This window comes from Kogia breviceps, chromosome 8 (assembly GCF_026419965.1).
Source record: "Kogia breviceps isolate mKogBre1 chromosome 8, mKogBre1 haplotype 1, whole genome shotgun sequence".
Lineage (NCBI taxonomy): Eukaryota > Metazoa > Chordata > Mammalia > Artiodactyla > Physeteridae > Kogia > Kogia breviceps.
The window spans coordinates 3253127-3264083 of NC_081317.1; the positions used below are offsets into that span (position 1 = coordinate 3253127).

Genomic DNA, 10957 nt, shown 5'->3' on the forward strand with positions numbered 1-10957 from the left:
TGCCAGGGCCGTGCCGAACGCCTCCCACTCTTTATTCCATGCAATCGTCACAACTACCCTAAAGTCAGTATTACTGCTTCCCCATTTCACAGATCAGGAGGTTGAGGCTCAGGAAGCACAAGCCCCAGCTCAAGGCTGCAGAGCTCATGGGCAGCAGAGACAAGATGCAAACCAAGAACTCTCAGCTGGTGCAAAGTCTGAGCTCATGTCTGTCTTGCTGTAATAGGCTTACAGCAGACTTTTGGTGTTTTGTTTTGTTTTGTTTTGTTTTTTTAGTTCCAAGGTGGTAATTGGAAAATGCAAATAAAAAAAAAAAGAGAGAGAGAAATCAAACCAACCAGTTTCTTTCACACACACACACACACACACACACACACACACACACGCACACCCCCCTCACAACTTCATTAGAAATGTGATTCGCCCAACAGTGTTCTGGTGCATCTGGAGCCCAGCTTGAAGGGCAGGGCAGTGCAGGTGGGGCAGAGGAGGTCAGCTGGCGCCAGAGCCTGGGCCAGGTTGGTTTGCTGGCCTCCAAGGCCATCTGAGAGCCACACGCCAAGCCTGCAGAGGAGAGTGCACAGCCAATTCTTCTGACTCTGAAACCCAGGCTGGCGTGTCAAGGGCAGCGTGTCCTCTGGGGGAACGGTCCCCCCTCAAGAGGAGAGTGCGTCTGAGCTAGGCCATATGTCGGGGATCCGAGACACATCTGCGTGGAAAGTCGGGACGTGGGAGGGAAGCTGGAGGTTGACCAGTTCTTCCCTGCACCGGGCTGCAGGTGCACGGAGGCATCTAGGAAGCGGGTGGCGGTCTCTCGGGATGAGTCAGGAGTGGCAGGCGCGCCTCCATATGCAGCCAGGAGGAGGTGGAGCCTCCCCGGGCTCTGGAAACACCAGCGCCTGCTGTTCATTCCTCCGAGGAGAGCAGAACCTTGGGACAGAGGGACTCGGGCCAGCCGCGTGCTGCCCGTGGGCAGAGCTCCTCCGAGAGCTTTGGGCCCTGGGTCTTCAAGAGGAGGGCGGAGGAGGCATCCCCTAGGACCGCCCACCCTTGGGACTTGGGAAGTGGTCCAGGCTCATGGTAACTTTCTCCAGATGTCCTTGGGGGCAGCCAGATGTCTGCAAAGAGCTTGTCCTTACACCCCGGTGATAAAGGGCTGGGCTCTCTCCAGCCGAGAAGCGCACCCATCACCGCAATGGTGCACGGAGACCCGCTAGATGCCAGCAGACAAGAGCCAACTCCAGCGAGGGGACGGGACCGCCCAGGAGCCGGAGCCGCTGAGTTCCATAATGAGAGGCAGCAGCGCTCGGCGGCGTCCCCTGGCACTCTGAGCCTGAGCTGACGGCCCGTGTCCTGCTTGCCCTACCAGCAGACCCGCCTGGTGATCGTTTCAGTGTGCTGCCTGGAGGGCCCTGAGGAGAGCCCTGCCCAAGGTCGGCACTGACGCTTCTCCAGCCGGGACGGGAGCAGTGGGTCTCGGGGGGGTGGAGGGCAGGAAGGGGTTAAGAGCGGTCCTGCGCGCCCATCCTGCCCCCGACTCCCCGCTCACACCTCGGGCCGGCCCACCTCTCCAAGTCAGGATCGTGTCAGCGAACTGAGGCGATGCTAGCATCCTCCAGGCTTACGACAGACAGGGTCTTGAGGCCGGTGAGCGAAGGACGGTTAGGAGGTGCAAACACCGGGTTGGCTGGAGTGGGACGGGTGAGGGAGAGGCAGACGGAGCCCATGTGGTGCCTTCTGGACGCCCCACTGCTGTGGGCGTGCTGGGAAGAGGTGCGTGCCCGTGGGGTGCTCAGCGGGGCATGGGAAGTGGCTCGGGGGGCAGCGTGGGGCAGCGAGGCCGGGGTGGGGGGACCCCACCGGGCCGCGTGGGAATCTGGCCGGGGCTCTGGCCGGCTCCCAGGTCAGGGTGGCCTGGGCACAGCTGCTCTTGTCTGTGCCAGGGCCCCCCTGTGGGATCTGGGCTGGCATCCCGCAGGGCTCCACAGAGCCTGGGCCCCTCCAGAGGGTCTGCAAAGGACGAGGAGGGAACAGAAGGTTCACAAATCTGTGACTCAGCCCCCAAGGCACGCGGGGCCGGTGAGCAACCGGACGGGACAGGAAGGGGCAGAGGGCATCTCCCGGACGGAACTCAGAGCCGGGCCTTCTCCACGGAGCCCCCGTGGGCTGACTTCCCTCACAGCCTTGGCGGTGCAAAGGCTGCGTCCGGCCACGGCGAGAACAGCAGCCATCTCTGGGCAGGGGGCCAGGGGCGTCCTTTATCTTTCTCCGCCCCAGGCTCCCGGCCAGAGAGCGGAGGGCCTGAGGCTCAGGCCGCCTCCTCCCAGGGACCACCTCGACCTCCTTCACCTGTGGCTCCCCCAGAGCCTCTGAGGTCTGGCCTGGGTGGCCAGTCCAGCATCGCTGCTAAGTAACCACAGACGGGGCTCGGGGAGCCGGGCAAAACCCGGTGGGCTTGGACGTGTTATGTTCCGCCGTCTTTCTAGGTCTGCCTGCAGCTCCACAGCCATGGCTTTGAATTTCACACCCAGGGCATTTGTTACGGAGGCGGGAGCCCGTATTCATGGTTGCTAACGGATTTTCTCGGGAAGGGATATGCCGCAGCCGTCTATAAATTTAGGAGGCGGTGGAGATGCGTCCATGCACCTAGATGGAGATAGATACGTTGTGTTGAGAGCTCAGCGGCCTGTCTGGCTGGGAGGGAGACAGATCTCCCCAGGGCCGCCGAGAGGCAGCTCATTTGCTTGGGGGCGAAGGAGGGACGGGGAGGGGCCTGAGCCTCCCATTTGTCTGGCTACGTCTCAGAAGCACCTGGGTCTGGGCGACCCTCCTCTCTGGGCTCCACATGCCTGTGGGAACGTCACAGCTGCCCCCAAACTCTTGCTGGGGATACAGGGCGGAGGTGTGCTGGATGAACGCATGACTGAGTGAATGAATGAATGAGTGAAAGGAAGTGATCACGGGGCTGACTTGATAGGGGCTCCTGCCCAGAAGCGCCCCCCTCATGCCGGGGGGACATGATGTCGTGTCCCTCGGGAGCTCCCAAGGCCTCAGGCTCTGGCGTGAACCCACTTTTCCACACGTAGCCCCCGCAACCTCACGTGACCCTGATGGACCACTCTGGACACTTGATGTTCCCAGAGGAGCGCCCACCTTCCCGGGAGCCGGGGCCCTTCCAGGGTGGGGAAGCCCTGGGGGGCTGGGAGGGTGGCAGAGTTGGATCACGGTTGGCACAGCCCCTCCCCCGTCCCGGCCCCAGGAAGTCCCCTGAGCCTCAGTCTGTTCGGCCCGAAGGTGGGAGGACGCCCTCTTGCTGGGAGGAGCGTCTGAGAAGCTGCACCAAGTGCCTGGTCAGTGCTGGGCCAGAGGAGCGCACCCAGAGGGGAGCGCACCTCCTCCAACGGGAGCCCGTCTGAGTCCCCCGGCCACCCTGCCCTCCACCAGCCCCCGACCCCAGCCAGGCCCTTCTCGTAATGCTACCATTGTCGTGGGCAGACCAGGCCTCGGACGTACCTTCTCGTTGAAGCCTCACGGACGTGGATGCGATAGGTATGGTCACTGCCGTTTTCCAGGTGGGTACACTGAGGCCTGAAGTGACACCCTCGGTCCTTGCTTCTCGGTGCGCAGCCGGTGGCCCAGCAGGACCACGTTTAACAGGCCCCGGGGATCTGCGTGCGTGCCCCTGGGAGATCCCCCTGCGGCGAGGTGGGACTGGACTCCAGGCCGCAGGGTCTCAGGCGGCGACGGCCCTGTCCTTCGGTAACCCCGAGCCCATTGCTCTGACGCCTTGCCAGGCGGCTCTCAAATCCCCGCCAAGGGGTTCGCACGGCCAACCGGCCAGCGCGTGACGGTCTTTCCCCCTCTGCTGGCCCGGGAGCCCCTCCATCACTTTCATCTCCCCGCCCCACCCCGGCAAGACCAGCGCAGCAGGGGTGTCCCCAGAAAGGCCCCCTAAGCCCTGACCATGGGGTGTGAGGGGGGGTGGATGGACCCCGAGCCCCTGCGCCCGGTCCGATGTTCCCACAGGGCCACCGTCGCTTGAATCCTGCCGGCCTGCGTGGGCGGGCGCTGTAGTTCGAGGATTCATGGCTTCGACAAGCTCAAGCCTCTCTAACGTGCTAACCAGTGTTTTCACGTGGCCGTGGCCGTCAGTGCGCCATCAGTGGGTGTGTCACAACACACCCTTCCTGATGAAGTGGGGAGGCACTCGGCGCTGCCCGGGAACCCACCGCTGGGCCCGGAGTGGCCTTTGCCGCGGGACCCCTGAAGATCTTCACGAGCTGGGGGTGGACAGGAGCAGGGGAGGTGCCCCCGCCCTCTGCTGAGCAGCCAAAGAGCCGCTCGCAGCCTCTGGCAGCCCGGGGTCCACAGGGACCCCAGAAACTGCAGCATCGGAATCGAGACTCATACCTCAGTGCCTTAGAAACGCACGAGGGGGAATTCAGGCACCGAGGCCTGAGGGTGGTGGGTATTTTTAGCAAAACCCACATCTTTGGAAATTCTCAGACTTTCTAGAAGGTGTCCCTGGTCGATGAGTCAGCCAGCCTCTGCGTGAAGCCAAGAGACGGCTGAGATGTTGGCTCATTCGGCCCCCCATTCTTTCCACACAGGACCCGGGGTGAACTGGCTGCCTGCTGGGGGCTCACACTTGGCGAGGGGTGTGGCCAACAGGAGGAGGGGTCCACGTCAAGACACACGTCGCCTGCCAGGAGCCCCCGCTGTGTAATCAGTGGGCCAGGTAATGAGCCCATCCTTCTCCGGTCCCCACAGAACTGGCCCGGACCCTGGAGGGTGATCAGGACCCACCAGGCATCCCCGGTGGCTGAGCCTCTCCATCAGCTGACAGAGGAGCAAGGGGACATCCGGGCCGGGGTGGCGAGGGATGTCCCATGGTGAGTCACAGCATCTCTGAGTCCTACCTCCTGCCCCAGCCCGAGCCAGTGGGAGAACTTTGCCCAGCTTAACAGAAGCGTGGGTCCTAAGTCAGCCCAGGAGAACGGTGCGTAGGAGAAAGTGAGTCTTAAAACACAAAGAAACGGCAGAACTGGAGTCACCAGTGGAGCTCCCATCAGTTTCTCTCCTGCAGGAACAGAGCGGGATTGGGAAGTTTTGCCGAGCAGCCCCGCCCCGGTGCCTGGAGGACGTTGCCCCACAAAGCCTGCGGTTCCTGGGCGCTGGCAGACGCAGGGAGCGGAGCCCCGGGGAGGAATCTGGAGGCTCTGTGCTCCCCTAGTCTCGTTACTCGAAGTATTAATTTCACATCTTGGTGCCAATCAGAAGTAGGATAAATGTAGGCTTTACTCTCACTGTTTACACATGTAACAGTGACCCAGGAAACCTGAGCTTGGAGCAAAGGAAAAGGTGAGCCGTGGACGTGAGGCTCTCTCTGATCAGCAGAGGACAAGAGAAAAAGGAACAAGAATGTTCTCGTCGATTTGGAAATGAGTGGTTTTATTTGCGAAGAAGGAGAGACATAGCCTGTTACTCTGAGACTACAGCTCTCCGTTAGATCTGAGACTGCCGTTTCCCACTTGGGCCGAGGTCACGGGTTCACCTCGTCGGGTGCAGACCAGCAAGCGGCAGGGAGTGGGGGTGTAACCAGGATTAGGATGCTGATGGCATCAAGAACCATGGCAGGAGTGCCGTCGAGAGCCAACAAGCTAAGAGCGAAACACCGAGGGTCTCAATATCTGTTCCTCCCCCGCCCCCACCAGACAGCACGCTGACCCCACTGAAGGACTGGGGTGGGCCCAGAGGCGTGAGTGGGCCCAACCCTCCGCCCCTTGATACAGAGCTGGCCCCGTCACAGTGAACCTCAGAACTCATGTTTGACCATTGTAGAGAGTGATGTGCTCTCACTCTTCCGAGGTGAGAAGAGAGACGTAAGGACAAGGGGTGGCTCCTGGCAACTATGTTGTGACCATGAGGGCAGTCAGCCCAAGGACAGAGCCAACACATGGAGAAGCCGTAGCCGAGAGAAACACAGAGAAGCAAGGCCCCAACCCGCCGTGCCTGGGACCCAGAAGCCTCCCGGAGTCTCAGTCAGAAGATGAAATAAACCCATTCATCTGGACAACGGTCTTATGACCTGGGAGCTATTTGGTTTCCCATTTTACAGATGAGGGAACTGAGGCTTAGGGCATCTAAGCAGCGTGCCAGTGATCACGGAGGAGCCAGAATTTGGATGCAGGTCTTCTTGGAGTCAACCTTCTGACTCTGACACACTGTTCCATCTTGGGTTTGGGCACCAGAGCCGTCCTTGGGGCGGGGAGGCAGATGAGGGGCTGACGGTGATCATGGGCTGGGCAGCTCCCCGGCTTCTCAGCAGGGAAACTCGGGAAGGAGAGCAGCTGAGAACAAGGCTCCCGTTGCTATGCAGAAATCGCCCGGACCCCCAATCACCAGATCACGTGGCTGAGGTGGGGCGGCTGTGTGGTGTTTGCACATCGTGGAACTAGGTCACTGGAACCTTCCACCGATGCGGCAGGAATGGGACCGCGTGGCCCGGCTGAGAAGCGTACCTGTCTCCATCCTTCCCACAGATATGCACCAGACTCGTCCATTTGGGGGAATGGAGCCGATTTCCAGCACGGCGTGTAAGGGGAGGTGGGAGGGGAGGTGGGTGAAGAGAGCTCTTAGAGTGCAGCTGTGTGGCCCCTCAGTGCTGCCTGGTGGAAGGAACCCTTGGAAGAAACAGGCAGTAGTTAGAAATGATCTGGGGGAAGTTCAAGAAATACCCTGTTCCTCGCTCAATTTCCCTGACCCTCTTCTTAAGTCTCAGATACTGTGAAATTGCTGGGTGGCTGTGACCCCAGAAACCCCACTTCTGTGGCTGGAAACCCTGCTTTGAAGCTGGGGGGAGCCAGGAACCAACTTTCCTAGTCCTTGGACTCAGACAGGGTCCCCGCTGCCCCGGGCAGGCCCCGTCCCGTGCACGCAGGTCCCTTGGGACTCACTGCTGCCCCGCCCCGCCCAGCAGCAGGTGTGCAACAGAACTGGGGGTCCCTGCTGACAGCAACAAGGTCAAGGGGAGGCTGGTGGGGGAGCAGAGTGGATGTCAGCCCCTCCCCGGGGCCAAGAGCGTGAGCTGCCAGGTGTCTGCTTGGAGGGGGGCCTGGGGGCTTCGTCTCTCGTCAAAGGCAGAGGGAGAAGGCCTCACCTTCTCAAGGGCACTGTCGGCAGGGACCCCTGCGTTTGGCAAATCGTACCTCGTGTCACCTCGTATTTCCTCACCCCGCGTGAGTGACTCTGCACCCAGGTTTATGAGGCAAGAAGCAGGCCCCTGCGGAGGCGGGTGTGTTGCCGGGGTGGGGGGGGTCTCTTGGCCCAGTTTTAAAGATGAATTAGTTAAGACCCCAAGCAGGAGCCGGTAGGAAATCACAACTCGCTGGGTGAATAGGCACATGCGAGTGTGATGAATAGAAGTCCATCTGTGGAGGAAAAATAGGACACACGCTTCATTCTCACGGCTTTCAGACTGAACCTCCGACGCAGTGCCTGTGGCTCTCTGAGGCTGGACCAGCCACACCTCAAGGGCACATCCTAACTCTTGCAGGAGCCGGAATCGGCTTTCACCCAACACTCCTGAGGTTACTCACTCGAGGGCGATTTGGGGTGTGGGTCTGTGGTTATAAGACCTGCCACGGTCCACGCCATCTTGGTCCCTGGCAAAGTTCGCGGGGAAGGTTTCACAAAGCAGCAGATGGCTTAGCGAGATGGTGGGACCGGACGGTCAGGAGAACTGATGGTGGCATCAGGGAGCCTGCTGAGGTTTCCGCAGCTGACGTGAGGATGACAGGGAAGGAGGCCGGGAACCGCTGGCCACCCCCTGCCGGAGGATGGAGCTGACCTCTGCTCAGAAGAGGTCCTGGCCCTGAGGGGCTCATCCCTGGACAGAGGGAGGCGCCCGGGATCCCAGGGGCACAGACTCGGGTCTGGGCACATCCCTCCCAGCCTACGCACTGGGGGCCCCTGAGCCCCAAGCCCTCAACTCACACTGGGGATACCTGTGTGTCCCTGGGACACATGGTATGGCTGCAGAGAGCCGTGACGCCTCTCTCCTCTGCTCCAGACAGGCGTGCGTGACACCGTATGCCCTGCTGGGGGTACTGGGTCGCCCCTCGCCTATCCAGCATTTTATCTTCGCGGCCAGGAACATGCCAGCCGCTCTGGATTGAGGGAGGGGGCAGGGGCCCCAGCCGCAGCCGCAGCCCCTGGGTTCGGCCCGAAGAGCCAAGTGGGGGAACAGAGCTGCACTTTCATTTTACAGCAGAAACTCATTTTCCACCCCTTTTCAAAGAGGACTGCCTCTGTGGATGGAAATTTACCAGATTCCTGAAGCCACGGATGACTTTTAATATTATGGGAGTTCTCCATTTGTCACTAATTTAATTTCTGGGGCCATTAAAGGTAGCCTGAAGAAACACCATCTGTTGAGGCGACGATGGTAGACTGGAGAAGGAATTTAGCAGCAAGACTGTAACTTTCCACTTGATCAGGGATCTTGATATCTAAAATTAATCTGGGGAAGCACTGAAATGTTTACCGGGAGGATTTCTCAATCAGGGGCCTCTTCTTGTGCCATTTTTCATTTCGATCAATCAGCTCCCAACATTCTCCTCCTCGAGAAGGGCCCTGATGCTCGTGTCCAAGTGCAGCCATGGGAAAATAAAACATTTCGGGATTTATTCTTTTTATCAAAATTCCAACAGTCCTGAATGCGCTGCGTTTCAGCAACAATCAGGTGTACTTCCAGCTGAAGAAGATTTTCCAGGGAGTGGGAGAAGACCTCGGCCCGTAGAAGCTGGTCCCCTCACACCTCGGGTCTTACCTTACCGAAGCATCCTCCTGTCCTGGAGGTAGGCTGGGAGATTCTGCCGCCAGACAGCCCCTCCTCCAAGGACTCTGGCCTCTGGGGTTCACTTGCACTCCATCAGCGACTTGCAGGTACCAGCTGCATGCCAGGCACCAAAGCAGCAGAGCAAGACACAGCCCCATCCTCCTGGAACGGAAAGCATGCAGCGGGTGGACGAGAAACAGCCACAGGAAAGCCTCCAGGGCCCGACTGCAGATGCTGAGAAGGGCGACGGAGGAGACAGGCCAGGGCTCCTGGGCTGAGAGGGTGGCTAAGGCCATGGGGACTTCTGCCATCAGCCTCCCCAGAGGGACAGTGGAGCTGAAACCCACAGGGAGGGAAGAGGCCGGGGGTGTGGGGGTCGAGGAAGGGACCCCCTTGGGGGGGCGTGGCAGCGAGCATGGCGTGTACCAGGGACAGGAGGACGGTGTCCTGGGGTTGGGGGGGACTTAGGCCGTGTCTGTAACTGCCCGGCCAGCATGTGAGAACCCATGTCCATGGAACACAGACAGAGTCTGCAGGAAGAGATCCACCCTGGTGTCTTCTGGGAGTTTTTAACATGCTGTCTTGACCCCGATTTGAGATCCTGGCAGCTGACGACGTCCACCCCCAACACCCCCTTATCTGGGACCAGCATACCTCCACCGGATTGCCCCGGGGCCCAGCACCAGACCACTGGAGGTGGCGCCCGTGCCCCAGACCCCAGAGATTATTCGAATCAGCCGGTCCACAGGGCACGAGGCCCGGCCAGCCCCACCCTGCCCGCCACACAAGGCTGTCCTACAGCGTGTCCACAAACATAGTGGTCCCCTGGGGCCCTGCGGGGCGCCCGGCCTCTGATGGGGGATGGGCGCACTGTCTGCTGGGTGCATCCCCCGGGGCTGTAGGCTCGGCCCGGCTCTAAACAGGACGCTTGCTCCCTGGATGTGCCCCCGTGGGAGGGAGAGGAAGCGCAGCGAGCAGGCCCAGGCAGCCTGGCCCTCCCAGACTCTGCAGGTCGTTGCCCCTGAAGGAGGGCTGCCCTGGGTTCATCGGGCACCTGTCAGGCAACGCCCTGAGCTAAGGGGGCTCATTCCCAGGACTTCGGTTTTTGCAGACGGCCTTTGCGCAGCAGGGGCCCCAGGGAGCATCTCCCCTCCTGTTCTCTCCTGGCCCCTCCCTCGGTGGGGCCCTGCTCCCCACTCCTCATTCCAGAGCCCATACGAGGCGCCAGGTGAAATCCACGGGAAATTTGGTCCTCGCCCCTGGCACGCACGCCCTCCCTCCCTCTCTGCCTGAAGGCCCCAGCTCTCCGTCACCTGCTCCCAAGCCCTGGCCTGCCTTGCCCTCTCTTCTTCACTTGCCGAAACCCTGCCTGTCCTTCTCAGGCAGGCTCGACCCCCTCTTCCAGGAAGCCCCCCGTCCTCCCCGTCACACCCACCTTCCCTCTCCTCCCTGAGGTCCTTAAAGCTTCCCTGGCTGTGAGTTCTCCTCTTCATCTGGGCGCACGGGCCAGTGAGAACAGGTGGGTCTCTTTTGATGGGCGTTAACCTGAGAAGGGGGAGGGGCAAGGTGTGGGAAACTCCCAGGGCCCCAGACTTGCCACAAACCCTCCGCGGAGCTTGGACCAGCGGCACGGCCTCCGGTGGAGGAGAGGGGCCCCGGCTGTCTGCTCCCGCCTGGCCCCCCGACCCCAGCTTCTCCAGGTCAAACACTGCAGGCCCAACTCACTGCACACACACCCTCCCCGCCGCCTTTGCTGGTGGAAACGCAGGCCTCTTTCTGCCCAGCGGACGTTTCTGAGCCCCGAGTGCCACTTTCTGAAGTGACTCGTGTACGAGTTGGCTCCGTGGGGGCGTCGGGCCTCTGCCCACCTGTGAGCAGTTGCCTGCATCCTGCACGTATCCCGCTGCCTGTGGGTCCATCCCCTCTGTGCCTCTGAAGGGTTTCCTGCCTTTCCACCCCATTTAGAAAGTTCCTATATCGCGACGGCCCTCCGTTGTCGGTTCCTAACTGTCAGCTAGCGCGGCCACGATCAGCAAACACCTTCACTAACAGTTGACCCCTCTGTCATGCCGTGTGTCAGCCGCAGGGAGCAGTGATGGTACAGGAAGGCAAGGCCTC

The 10957-nt window shown here is 60.8% G+C and overlaps 1 long non-coding RNA gene across 2 annotated transcripts; it reads left to right on the forward strand.

Moving 5' to 3' along the window:
• Positions 1-908: 908 nt before the first annotated feature.
• On the forward strand, positions 909-6751 carry LOC136794694 (uncharacterized). 2 transcript variants are annotated; one of them, XR_010841805.1, is made up of 3 exons: positions 909-1647; positions 4611-4738; positions 5087-6751. It is a non-coding gene; the product is annotated as an uncharacterized lncRNA (long non-coding RNA). The 2 variants fall into 2 exon arrangements; XR_010841804.1 differs by having other exon boundaries at positions 1013-1773; positions 5087-6079.
• Positions 6752-10957: the final 4206 nt, after the last annotated feature.